We start from the raw sequence: 12,647 nt of genomic DNA on the forward strand, positions 1-12,647 counted from the left end.
GTAAAAACTGGAAACAGCCTAAATGATGAACCTGTTTAGGACTTTTAAAACTGGTAACACTTTAATTACCTAGTCAAGTTCTCTAAGATTTTGGTTTATTTGGATTTTCAACCTCTTTTTATTTTTATTTATTTTTAAAAATTTTTAACATTTATTTATTTTTGAGAGAGAGAGAGAGAGAGAGCGCGCCCGCACAAGTGGGGGAGGGGCAGAGAGAGAGGGAGACACAGAATGTGAAGTAGACTCCAGGCTCTGAGTTGTCAACACAGAACCTGACATGGGGCTTGAACTCACAAGCCACAATCATGACCTGAGCCCAAGTCCATTGCTCAACCGACTGAGCCACGCAGGTGCCCCTGGATTTTCAACCTCTTTTTAAATTAATTTTGATAATTTATATTTTCCAAAGAGAAAAAGATCTGTTTCATCTAGATTTTCAAATTTCTTGTATTTAATCTTATAATCATAATCACAGCATTAATATTAATCCTACTTCTCTCCCTGTTTTTCTCTTGTTTTTGTGTTTTATCCTTTTCTTAATCAAACCTCTTAAAAGTTGTCTATTTAATTATTTTTCTTTAAAAGACAGAGTTTTGCTTTTATTTTATTGATCTGCTCTATGTTTTTTTATTTTCCACTTCTAGAAGTTCTACATTTATATTTATTTAGTTATCTTTTGTAGTTTAGATGTGTTCTATTTGTTTTTTTTTTTTTAATGCTTATTTATTTTGAGAGAGAGAGAGCGTACGCATGTGTGAGCAGAGGAGGGGCAGAGAGAGAGGGAGAGAGAGAGAGTCTCAAGCAGGCTCCACTCTGGAGCTCAACACCAGGCTCCACCTCAGGACTGTGAGATCATTACCTGAGCCAAAATCAAGAGTTTGACCCTCAACTGACTGAGCCACCCAGGTGCGCCCTCATCTTATTTGTTTTGTACTTTTTTTTCTTTAAATGTTTATTTATTTTTGAGAAAGAGAGAGAGAGAGAGAAAAAGAGCATGAGTGGGGGAGGGGAGAGAGAGGGGACAGAGGATCCAAAGTGGGTTCTGTGTTGACATCAGAGAACCCAGTGTAGGACTCCGCTTATGAACTGTGAGATCATGATCTGAGCCAAAATCAGATGCTTAACCAACTGAGCCACCCAAGTACCCCTGTTTCCTAGCTTTTAAAATTATATGCCAAATTCACTTATTTTTAGGCTTTTTAATTTTCTTATAACTACGTGTTGAGTATTGTTTTGGCCATAATCTGTATGAGATGTAGTGTTCAATAATGTTCTGAATATTTCATTTAGTTTTTTCATTGTTGTTTATTTCAAAATTATTTTTTAATTTTTAATTTTTAATTTTGAATTAATTTTGAATTTTGAATTAAATTTTGAATTTTGAATTAATTTAATTTTAATTTTTTAAAGGCGCTTATATCATTAAGTACAAAAAGATTGATGACATCATTTCTTGGTAGATACTATTTTCAAATTATTATGCTATAGCCCTTTTTGTTATGCTTAATGCTTCTTGCTTTGCATTTTATTTTGTCTGACATTAATAGTGCTATATCTGCTTTCTCTTTGATAGTATTTTATTCTCTAATCCCTTGAAAACATTTATTTTGAAATATTTTTGGACTTACAGGTAAGTTGTAAAAATAGTGCAGAAAATTCCCATACAGTTGACCCTTGAACAATAATGGGCTTGAACTGCATTGGTCCACTTACATGTGACTTTTTAAAAAATATATATACAGTACACTACTGTAAATGTATTTTCTCTTCTCTATGATTTTCTTAATAATACTTTCTTTTCTATAGCTTACTTTATTATAAGAATACAGTATATAACACATATAATGTACAAAACACATATAATGTGTTAATCAACTGCTTATGTTATTGGTGAAGTCTGGTCAACACAGGCTATTAGTAGTTAAATCTTGGGGAGTCAAAAGTTATACATGGATTTTCAATTACACAGGGGGGGTCAGTGACCCTAACCCCTGAGTTGTTCAAGAGTCAACTGTATACTCTTTGCCCAGCATCCTCAACTGTTAGCATTTTACCATTGCTTAATCATTGTATGTGTGGGATAAAGATAAACACTTTTTCCCCCTTGAAATTTGGAAGAGTTAAGTTCCACAACTTAACTGACATGATGCCCTTTTATTCCTAAATCATTCTATATTTATTTCTTAAAAACAAAGGCAAAAAGTATCAAAATTAGGAAATTAGTATTGAGATAAAATTATTTTCTAATCTACAGATTTTATTGAAGTCTTGCTAGTGTTTCCACTAATGTTATTTAGCAAAGAAAAATAATGTTTTCTCTGGTGACAGATTAGTTTAGGATCACATGCTTAGCTAGTTGTCATTTCCATTCCTTTTTGTCTTTTTATATGATTTTATTTTAGGTGTGTCTCCTGTGAGTAGAATATAGCTGGATTGATTTTTTTTAACTCACCCTAAAATTCCTTGAATTTTATTAAGGTAATCTAGCCCATTCATATTATTGTTATTACTAATTGATTTAGAGTTTCCTCTGTCATCATTTATATTTTCTGCTTATTTAATGTTATCTCATTGTTTCTTCTTTTCCTCTCTCTTTTTTTTAATAATCACTTCTTAAAAATGTCTATTTATTTATTGAGAGAGAGAGAGAGAGAGAGAGAGAGAGAGAGAGAGAGAGAGAGAAACAAGTAGGAAGGGGCAGAGAGGGAGAGAGGAATCCCAAGCAGGTTCCACACTCATCACAGAGTCCAATGTGGGGCTCGATTCCAAGAACCGCAAGATCATGACCTGAGCCAATATCAAGAAATCAAGAGTCAGGTGCTCAACTGACTGAGCCACCCCGATAGCTCCCGCCGCTTTTTTTCTTTTTTGTCTCTTATTAAGTTAATGTGTTTTCTTTGTTTATTTATTTATTTTTTTTAGTGACTTGAAGATTGAACATTCTATTTCTATTCTTATAATGGTTAGTTACTCTTAATTCTTTAACATACATACTTAAGTATTTTTTTTCTTGAAATCCAGGATTAATAATTATCTACATTTCTCCTTTAATAAGATAATAGTCTTAGCAAGCTCTATCTTGCTTTTCCTACCCTTTTGGCTAGGTCTGATATTGAATTCACTTAAGATTTTTAGTTCCAGATTGTCATTTAAGAAGCAATTAATAATAAATCAGTAAGTTTATACTTTTTAATATTTTACTTTTTTTTTTCTTTTGGTCACCATTGTTTCACATATACATCTTTGTATTTTTCATTTTGTTAGATGAGATCTATAATTCATTCTGAAATAATCTGATGTTGTTAACTTTCTAAGTTCCTGAATATGTGAAAATAGTTCTCATTTCCCCTTATATTGAATGCTAATTTTGTTGGATATATAATTTTAGAGTAAAAATCTAAAGAAGTCTATCTTCTAGCATCCAGATTGCTAATGAGAGGTCTGACTTCATTCTGATTCTTCCTCCTTTGTAAGTGAAATATTTTTTTTTTCTCTTTTCATTGGTGTTATAAAATTTCACCATAATGAGTTTGAATATGGGTCTTAAAGAAATCATCTTGTTGGGCACTTGTCAGTTTGTTTCAAGACTCATATCTCTTTAATTCAAGCCATCATGAATTGCCTCTTAGTTAGAATATCATAAATATGTAGTCTTTTAACTAGTTTCTCTCAATCTCTTTATGTCCTTCTCAAATCTATTCTCCACAAAACAGCTAAACTGCCTTTGAAAAAACTCTTTATTATGGAAAATTTCAAACACATAAAAGTGGAGAGAATGGTATAATCAACCCCTATGATCCCATTATCCAGTTTCAACAGTTATCAACTCAGAACAGTTTTCTTTCACCTTTACCTTCCCTACTTACCCATCTGATTATTGTGAAGCAAATCCCAGATATCACATCATTTCATCTGTAAATATTTCTGTTTTGAAAAACATAATCAGAATGCCATTAATACATTTAAAAATAATATAATAAGATATCCAGCTAGTAGTTAAATTTTTCTCATTGTCTCATTTTAAAAAATGTATTCAAATCAGGATCCAAAGAAGAGCCATGCTTAACAATGATCTTTAATCTATATGACTGGATCCCCTCCTCCCCAATTTTTTTTGCAGTTTGTTTAATGAATGAACCAGGTTATTTATTATGTAGAGTGTCCTATAGAATATGTCTGTGTTTAATGATAATTGCATAGATCCATTAATTAGGAGTTGCAAAAATGATATATTAATTTTATAATTCCTCTTTATTTGTTAGCCAGAGATTTATGTAAGAGGAACTTATTTTGCTCATTAACTATTTAGTTACCTGAGATACAAATTTTATAGGCAAGACAGGATAAATGATTGATTTTTCCCTTTTATTTTTCTATCAGTTTCAAAATAATGAGCTTCCTAGCATCTTTCAGTAACCAGTGAGTTATTTTCACTTTTGAATTATTTTTTGTTATCATTATAAACTTATGGATTTGAAATGTGCAATGTAATTTCAATCCATGGTAGTTATTCTTATTGAAACTCAAATTGTTCCATCTTTGACCAAAACCCTTCGTTTCATGATGGTTCTTGAGCCCTTTTAATATGACTCTGTTAGTCTTTGAAAACAAGATATTCCAGGCTTGTCTTGTACATTTATTGCTCTAGACATGGATAACCATTATTACCAGAAGCCCTTGCTTCTTGTAGTGGAAAATGGTATTTAGAGACTATAATCTGGGCATCAGGGATACTTTGCTATAGGGATTATTGTTTTTACAGGTATTTTCAAATTCAAGAGCAAGAACATTTAATATCTTTTTTTGCAATATAAAATTCATTGTGAGATTATGCTGATGTTTCCAATTTAAATTTAGGACACAGGCTTTTAATTAATCTCATGTCGTTTACTTTGGTATATATTTTCTCCCATGCCAAAAAATCTCAGTTCCCATTGGCACCACACCAACATAATAATTCAGTTACTTTATTCCACAACATACACACATTAGTTCAATGTAACAATACCAAAACTATCACTAATGAAATGATTACTGAAAACAGTTTAAGACTTTTAATTTTAATTCTGTTTTTCTTAGGGTATATTACACTAATGATATACAGTCAAAGTAATGTTTAAAAGCACTTGAAAACATTCTTTTCTGTGTGGTCATGCCCCAAACTTAGCACACAGATAAATTTATTTTACTTTGCTTTCTTTTTTTTTTATTAAAAAAATTTTTTTTTCTTAATGTTTTTATTTATTTTTGAGACAGAGAGAGACAGAGCATGAGCAGGGAAGGGGCAGAGAGAGAGGGAGACACAGAATCTGAAGCAGGCTCCAGGCTCTGAGCCATCAGCACAGAGCCCGACGCGGGGCTCTAACTCACAGACTGTGAGATCATGACCTGAGCCAAACTCGGACGCGCAACCGACTGAGCCACCCAGGTGCCCCTATTTTACTTTCAATTTTTGGAGATTGAGAGAGACAGACAGACAGACAGAGAGACAGAGTGTGAATGGGGGAGAGTGAGAGAGAGTGAGGAAGACAAAGAATCCAAAGCAGGCTCCAAGCTGTCAGCACAGAGCCCAACACGAGTTTCGAACTTACTAACTGCGACATCATGACCTGAGTCAAAGTTGAATGCTTGACCACTTGAGTCACCCAGGTGCCCCTGTTTTTTTTTTTAATGTTTATTTTGAGAGACAGAGCACCAGTGGGGGAGAGGCAGAGAGAGAAAGAGAGAGAGAGAGAGAGAGAGAGAATCCCAAGCAGGCTCCATGCTCTCAGCACACAGCCCAATGTGGGGCTCAATCTCATGAACCATGAGATCATGACCTGAATGGAAATCCAGAGCCAAACCTTAACCGACTGAGCCACCCAGATGTCCCTAGAGATTGTTTTTTTTAATTAAATTTTACTTTGTAGTTACGAAATACATTTACACAAAATGTAGTTTAAATTAATAAAATGAGTTGTATTTAAAAAGTCTTAGTTTCGGGGCGCCTGGGTGGCTCAGTTGGTTAAGTGTCCAACTTCGGCTCAGATCATGATCTCACGGTCCATGAGTTCGAGCCCCGTGTTGGGCTCTGTGCTGACAGCTCAGAGCCTGGAACCTGCTTTGGATTCTGTGTCTCCCTCTCTCTCTGACCCTCCCCCATTCATGCTCTGTCTCTCTCTGTCTCAAAAATACATAAACATTAAAAAAATTAAAAATAAATAAATAAAAAGTCTTAGTTTCTAAACCTGTTTCCTCTATCACCCTGTTCTCTCCCTCTCCATGTAGTTAACCATTTTTTGAAATTTATCCTTCCCTTAAAAAATAAATATGTATTATATATACTTAGCTTCACAATAATATGTATACTGACACATATATGTATATATGCGTGTGTGTGTATACAGATACGATTTCTAGGTTCATCTATTAGATAAGTAGTAACATATATACACATACATTGATCTTCTAAAAGTGTCAATAGTCATGATATAGTCCTTAGTCTAGAACTTTTCAATAAATTTCCATTGTTCTTAGGATTAAAAAAAGTCTTGTAATGGTCTTTGTGGCCTGGCCTCTGTCTACTTGTCTATTTTATTTTATTTATTTATTTAACTTTATTTATTTATTTATTTAGAGTGAGTGAGTGAACAAGCTGGGGAGGGGCAGAGAGAGGGAGAGAGAGTCCTAAGCAGGCTCCACACTGCCAAATCAGAACCTGATGCAGGGCTTAAACCCAGGAACCGTGAGATCATGATCTGAACCAAAACCAAGAGACCAATGCTCAACTGACTAAGCCACCCAGGTGGCCCTTGACTTTAAACCAAGCAAATCTCTTTTACCCTGTAAACTGCAGCCACTTAAGACTTCTTTCAGTTCCTTGAAAATTCTCTGTTCCTTTCTACATTAGTATGTTTTCACATGCTGTTCACTTTGTTTAGAAGGCTTTCTCCTCTCTCATTCAAGTTAGATAATTTCTACTTATTTTTCAGTTTTAAACTTAAAAGTCACTTTCTCAGAGGAACTTTTGATGCCTCATCAGATTAGGTTAGGTATTCATTGCTATAAATTTTCTTAATATTTCATACTTTCTCACAGTATTTATCATAATTATAATTTAAATGTCTTAATGGAAAATTTCAAACTTAGAAAAATGTTGAGAGAATAGTATAATAAATCCCTGCATTTCTTTTTTTTAATGTTTATTTTTGAGAGAGAGAGCATGAATAGTGAGCGGCAGAGAGAGAGGGAGACAGAAAAATCCAAAGCAGGCTCCACGCTGTCAGCACAAAGCTGCACATGGGCTTGAACTCACGAATTGTGAGATCATGACCTGAGCTGAAGTTGGATGCTCAATCGACTGAGCCACCCAGGCTCCCCTAAATCCCTGCATTTCTATCATCCAATTTTAACAAAGAACTCAATTTCAGTCTTATTTGAACTGTATACTGTCTCTCCTCTGATTATTTTGATGGAAATCTTAGACATCATATAATTTGATTACTAGTATTTTGGTATTATAATTATTATTTGATAATTAATTGTGAACTCTATTGTTCACTGACTATTTCTACTGCAGAACGTAAATTCCCTGAGCTCAGGGATTTGGCTGTTTATTCTAGCTCAGTGCTGTGAATGAATGGAATGTTACAGATTACTGGAGAAAACAGGAATATGCATTTAGCATACATAGCACTCAGCACAGCATTTGTCATGTTCTCCCATAGAATGGTATGGTCTAGAGTTAAAAACAATTAAAGGGATCCATTTCTTGTTGATTGATTGCAGCCAAATGGATTAATGAGATTGTAGTTTTTAGTGGTGTGTCAGAGGATTCTCCCCATGGTCTACTCTTGTTCTGTATATATATATCTTTAAAATCAGTGACTTGGTTAGTAGAGAGGACAATTTTCTCAAATATGGGAGGCATTTTTCAATATTGGAAGATTGGAAGACAGAATCAGAACTCAGAGATGATTTTGACAGCTTGAGGTGACAGAAACCAGTAAGATAAATTTAATAATAACTTAAAAGTCTTATACTTGGAGCCAAAAGACACAATTGCAGGAGCTTATAATGGGGGGACACGTGGCCTAGCAGCAGCATGTATTTAAAATTACATGGTGTCCATAATGTAGTCACTTCAGTGAGAAGATAATTCAAACTGGATTTTCAGCATTATAAGGGTAGTGTGACAATTCCAGCCTTCCTACTTCCGCTGGGTGCTGTGCTGACATTGCCTGGGACCTTGTAAAGTGGCTAGGTCCCCATCTGGCTCAGCAAATCAATGCTCTTGTTACTCTTGCTTTATTTTTTAACCGCCCCCCCCCCCAGGACAATCAAATGATGAGTTGAAGGCCCATAAAAATTAGATCCCATTTGTTGAGTACAGTGCTAAATGCTGTATACGCATTCTGCATGATTATGAAAATGAAAGAAAATGAAGGGCTTTAACATTTTATTTATTTTATTATTTATTTATTTAATTTATTTATTCTTTTGAGAGAGAGTGTGTGAGCAGGGGAGAGGGGTAAAGGAAGAGAGGGGGAGGGAGGGAGAGAGAGAGAGAGAGAGAGAGAGAGAGAGAGAGAGAATTTTAAGCAGACTCCAAGCTCAATGCAGTGCCCAGTGTGGGGCTTGATCTCATGTCTGTGAGATCATGACCTGAGCTGAAATCAGAATCAGAACATACAACATATATTTATATACGCTTGCAAATGCATAGGATATTTCTGGATAGATATATAGCAAACTGATAACACTCGTAGCTTCTGAGAAAGGGAACTGTAGGTGTAGGGATCAGGGATGGGATGACAAACTACCTTTTGCTGTGTATAATATACTATTTTGTATTTTTGGATTCTTTTTACTGTGTGCATTACTTTAGAAAAAATGCATTAATTTTGAAAAAAATTTTAAACAAAATAAGTCCTATTAGATATTACACCTCCCATGATTAATATTTGGTTTCTGTAGCATTGGACCTTTGCAAATTTAACTTGTGACTTTTTTCCCCACAATGATCGAGAGGATAGTAATTACAATATAGTAAATGGATATGGATGAAAAGGAAAGATGATTACATTTTGAGCATACTGAGTTTGGGATGTCAGTAGGACACTCAGATGGGAATGTCCACCAGGCAGTTGGAAATGTGGACTGGTGCAAGTCAGGACTGAAGATTGGTAGAAAAGATTAGTAAAATTCCCGAAGGAGAGAGGGTAGAGAGAAGTAAGCAGTGGGCATAACCAAAGGGAGTCCTTACATTTGGGGTCAGAAGGAGAAAGAGAACCAGAGAATGAGAGGTGGATGTGAGAGTGAACAACATTGTAAAACATCAAGGGAGAAGGTCATATGAAGCAATAGGAGTTGTTGATAGTGGCTTGCTGCAGAAAGGCTGAGGGGGATGGAAAGTGAGAAAAGGCTGTTAGACATGCAGGCTGTGAGAAAGAAACTCGATAGTGAAGAGAAGGAGGGAGGAACAGGAATGCAGTTCAAAGAGTAGCCTGGTGAGTGGAGGTGGGGCATATGTGATGTATTTTAAGATGAGAAGCACCTCACAACATTTATTTCATTGGCAGGAAGCAGTCACCTAAGAAAGAATGAATATGTAATGGAATGTCATCAGGTTTGGGGGAATTATTGATGGAGTAAGGCCCTGGAGAATGGATGAGAATGAGGGCCACAAAAGGAAACAGAGAAGGGTCACCTCTTTTTTTTTTTTTTAATACCAATCGCTTTTATCTATTTCAAGACATAAGATACTATTTAGACTCATAGATGGTATTAAATTATAACCCTGTGTAAATATCTATAGGATATTTTATTTTTCAAAGATAAGTTCTAAAAATCATAAAACTGGACAGATTAATAATATAACACATATCAAACAGACTTAAATGTAGGTCTTGGCTTTCATTCACTCAGTCCTATTGTTAGAGATGTTACAAAGATACATACTTAGAACACCACCCTGCTAGTCTCTCTTGAGAAAGCTCTATTCAAGTAGATAAGAAGTACCTCAATAATTGTAGACATAACTGTTATCCAAAGGATCTTTCTCTGATTTTAGCAAAGAGAAACAGTCCAAATTTTATTTTTCATGGCTACTGACATGATTTAACTATATCACTTTAGCACATAGTCTTACTATTTCTCCCTCTATGGCAAGTTCTAGTTTTCTCAAGTCTTTTGCCTCAATTTTTCTGGAAATAAAGCTTAAATATCATATATTTTAAACCTTCAAACTAAAATGTTATCTTTATTTATTCATGTATTAGGTTGATATATTTGCATATATCCTTTCCAATTTCAAGCTAAACAAAGACATGCATTTAGAGCTATATTAATGTATCATAGGAAAGGACAACCCAAGTTAATATCAAAAGAAATTGTGACCCCTATTGTAATGTTTGATAGAAAAAACATAGATTTTTTTAAAAAGTTTATTTTTGAGAGGGGTTAGGGGCAGAAAGAGAGGGGGACAGAGAATCTGAAGTGGGCTCTGTGCTGACAGCAGCAAGCCCAATATGGGGCTCAAACTCATGAACTGTGAGATCATGACCCAAGCCAAAGTTGGATACTCAACCTACTGAGCCACTCAGGCATCCCAAGAAAACATTGATTTTGAACCATTATCTTATTTTATTCAGATAGTGGTCTGGTCACACACGGTTCAAGAACACTCAAATAATAAATCATGTATAATCAGATGTTCATGATTGGGCTTCAAACATTATAGCCAATGATGCCAAGAATGCCTATGATCTTGCCAACATAAAACCACATCCATACCTCAGAGGTCACCAAACCAGTCAGCACAGCTTCCTTAACTGTGAACTGTTTGAAGCTGCCAGTTTGAGCACTAGTGACTATTTTTTACAGGTCTAAATATTCATAGGGATCTCAGTAGAAATTGGAGGAACCAGCGTAACCCTAGTCTACTGCCAAAATATGGCCAGTGTAGGCTTCAAGAGAGTCACAGCAGCTTTTCCCAGGGATGGAGGCTTCTCCATGAGGTAATGGACAAATTGGATCATGGTTCCAGGATGGCAAATTTGTCACCTGGAACCGGAGGGTTACTTCTCTCTGTGTGACTATAGTGAAGGAAGGGAGGATGAGGAAGAGACAAAGAAGTGATGTTAATGAGGAATCACCTCTTCATTTAATAAAAGAATGCGATCATCTGTAGGGGATAAGACAATGGAATGGAAAGGGTTTTACATTTATAGAACAGTCTTGTAAATTTTTATAATTAGAATAGATACAGGAGGGTTCTTCTTAAATTAGCAAAACAGGTGGTGTGCAGCAGCATGATGTAATAGAAAGAACATTAATTTTGTGGCCAGAAAGACCTGAGTTTGAGTCCTGGCTTTATTCCTTCTTAACATGTTACCAAACTTTTCTTTCTCAGTTTCTTCATAGTAAAATGGGGACAAGAGTACTTACTTTGTCAGGTGGTTATACACGTTCAATGATGGGACATGTAAGTTGATTTCAGTTCCAACATACATTTATTGATCTTTTATTATATGCCAATATTCCATTATATCTTTATTCTCAAGGAGTTTGATGTCTAGGAAGGAATTATCTTCTCCTTCGTTCTCTTTTGGGACAATAAACTGCCCCCCAAACACCCAACTTTTGCAGAATTGTAAGAGGACTTGCTGACTACTTTCCTGTCTGTGTGCTTTTAGATACTAGACCAGATCTCATGTGCAAATGTTATTCCGGTCTGCCTGGATTTAGCCACTAATGCTGGGCGAGCCACTTCTCCAAGGCAGTGTGCCACGATTGTGACCTCTTGACCACTGGCCAGTAGGCTTGGCAGAGGGAACCCTTCGCAGCTGCCAGTCATGAGGCATGAGTGGCCTTGGACTCCTGACTCCAATAGTGATTCAGCCTGTCTCATCCTTATCTCTGTAATAAACTTGATGTGTGTTTATTTTCAGTCTTCTTTTTGTTATTATTGTTTTAGCAGCTAAACATAGGGTTGTTTAGCTTTCAAATAGTCTCTCAGAGGGAAATGGTCCAAGACCGACGACCTGAGAGCCACTGACCACAATCATGAACTGTAATGACATTCATCCGTTTATTACCTCCATTACTTTTAGGGAGAATAAGTAAAGACATGCATCCTTGATTAGGGAGATTGGAATTAATTATAACGATTGGACTTGGAGTGTGAGTCTAGAGAAATATTAAATTAAATTCTAACAGAAATGCTTTGGCAGAAAGATTATAAATTAAAGCTTTAATGTGTGTATTCTAGTTGCTTAAGTGATTGTAACATCATCTAGGCATTTAACGGCAGTGAAATTGTTCCAATGTCATCTGCGATTTGTGATGAAGATCAGCCCGTCCAGATCAGAATTGGGTTAATTGAAGCTCATCACCAAGGAAAGGACAAAACATTCTGACCAATACCTGAATTGTGTAATAGACCTCATTCCCTTCTTCAGTTTTTTTTTTTTTTTATTTAAAAAAATTTTTTTTATTAAAAAAAATTTTTTTTTAATGTTTATTTATTTTTGAGACAGAGAGAGACAGAGCATGAACGGGGGAGGGTCAGAGAGAGAGGGAGACACAGAATCCGAAACAGGCTCCAGGCTCTGAGCGGTCAGCACAGAGCCTGACGCGGGGCTTGAACTCACGGATGGGACCGTGAG

General features: G+C 35.5%; 1 pseudogene; it reads right to left on the reverse strand.

Moving 5' to 3' along the window:
- Nucleotides 1-10,707: 10,707 nt before the first annotated feature.
- LOC102949506 lies at nt 10,708-11,018 on the reverse strand (annotated as a pseudogene).
- Between the last annotated feature and the right edge of the window lie 1,629 nt (nt 11,019-12,647).

This window comes from Panthera tigris, chromosome D4, assembly GCF_018350195.1.
Source record: "Panthera tigris isolate Pti1 chromosome D4, P.tigris_Pti1_mat1.1, whole genome shotgun sequence".
NCBI classification, from domain to species: domain Eukaryota; kingdom Metazoa; phylum Chordata; class Mammalia; order Carnivora; family Felidae; genus Panthera; species Panthera tigris.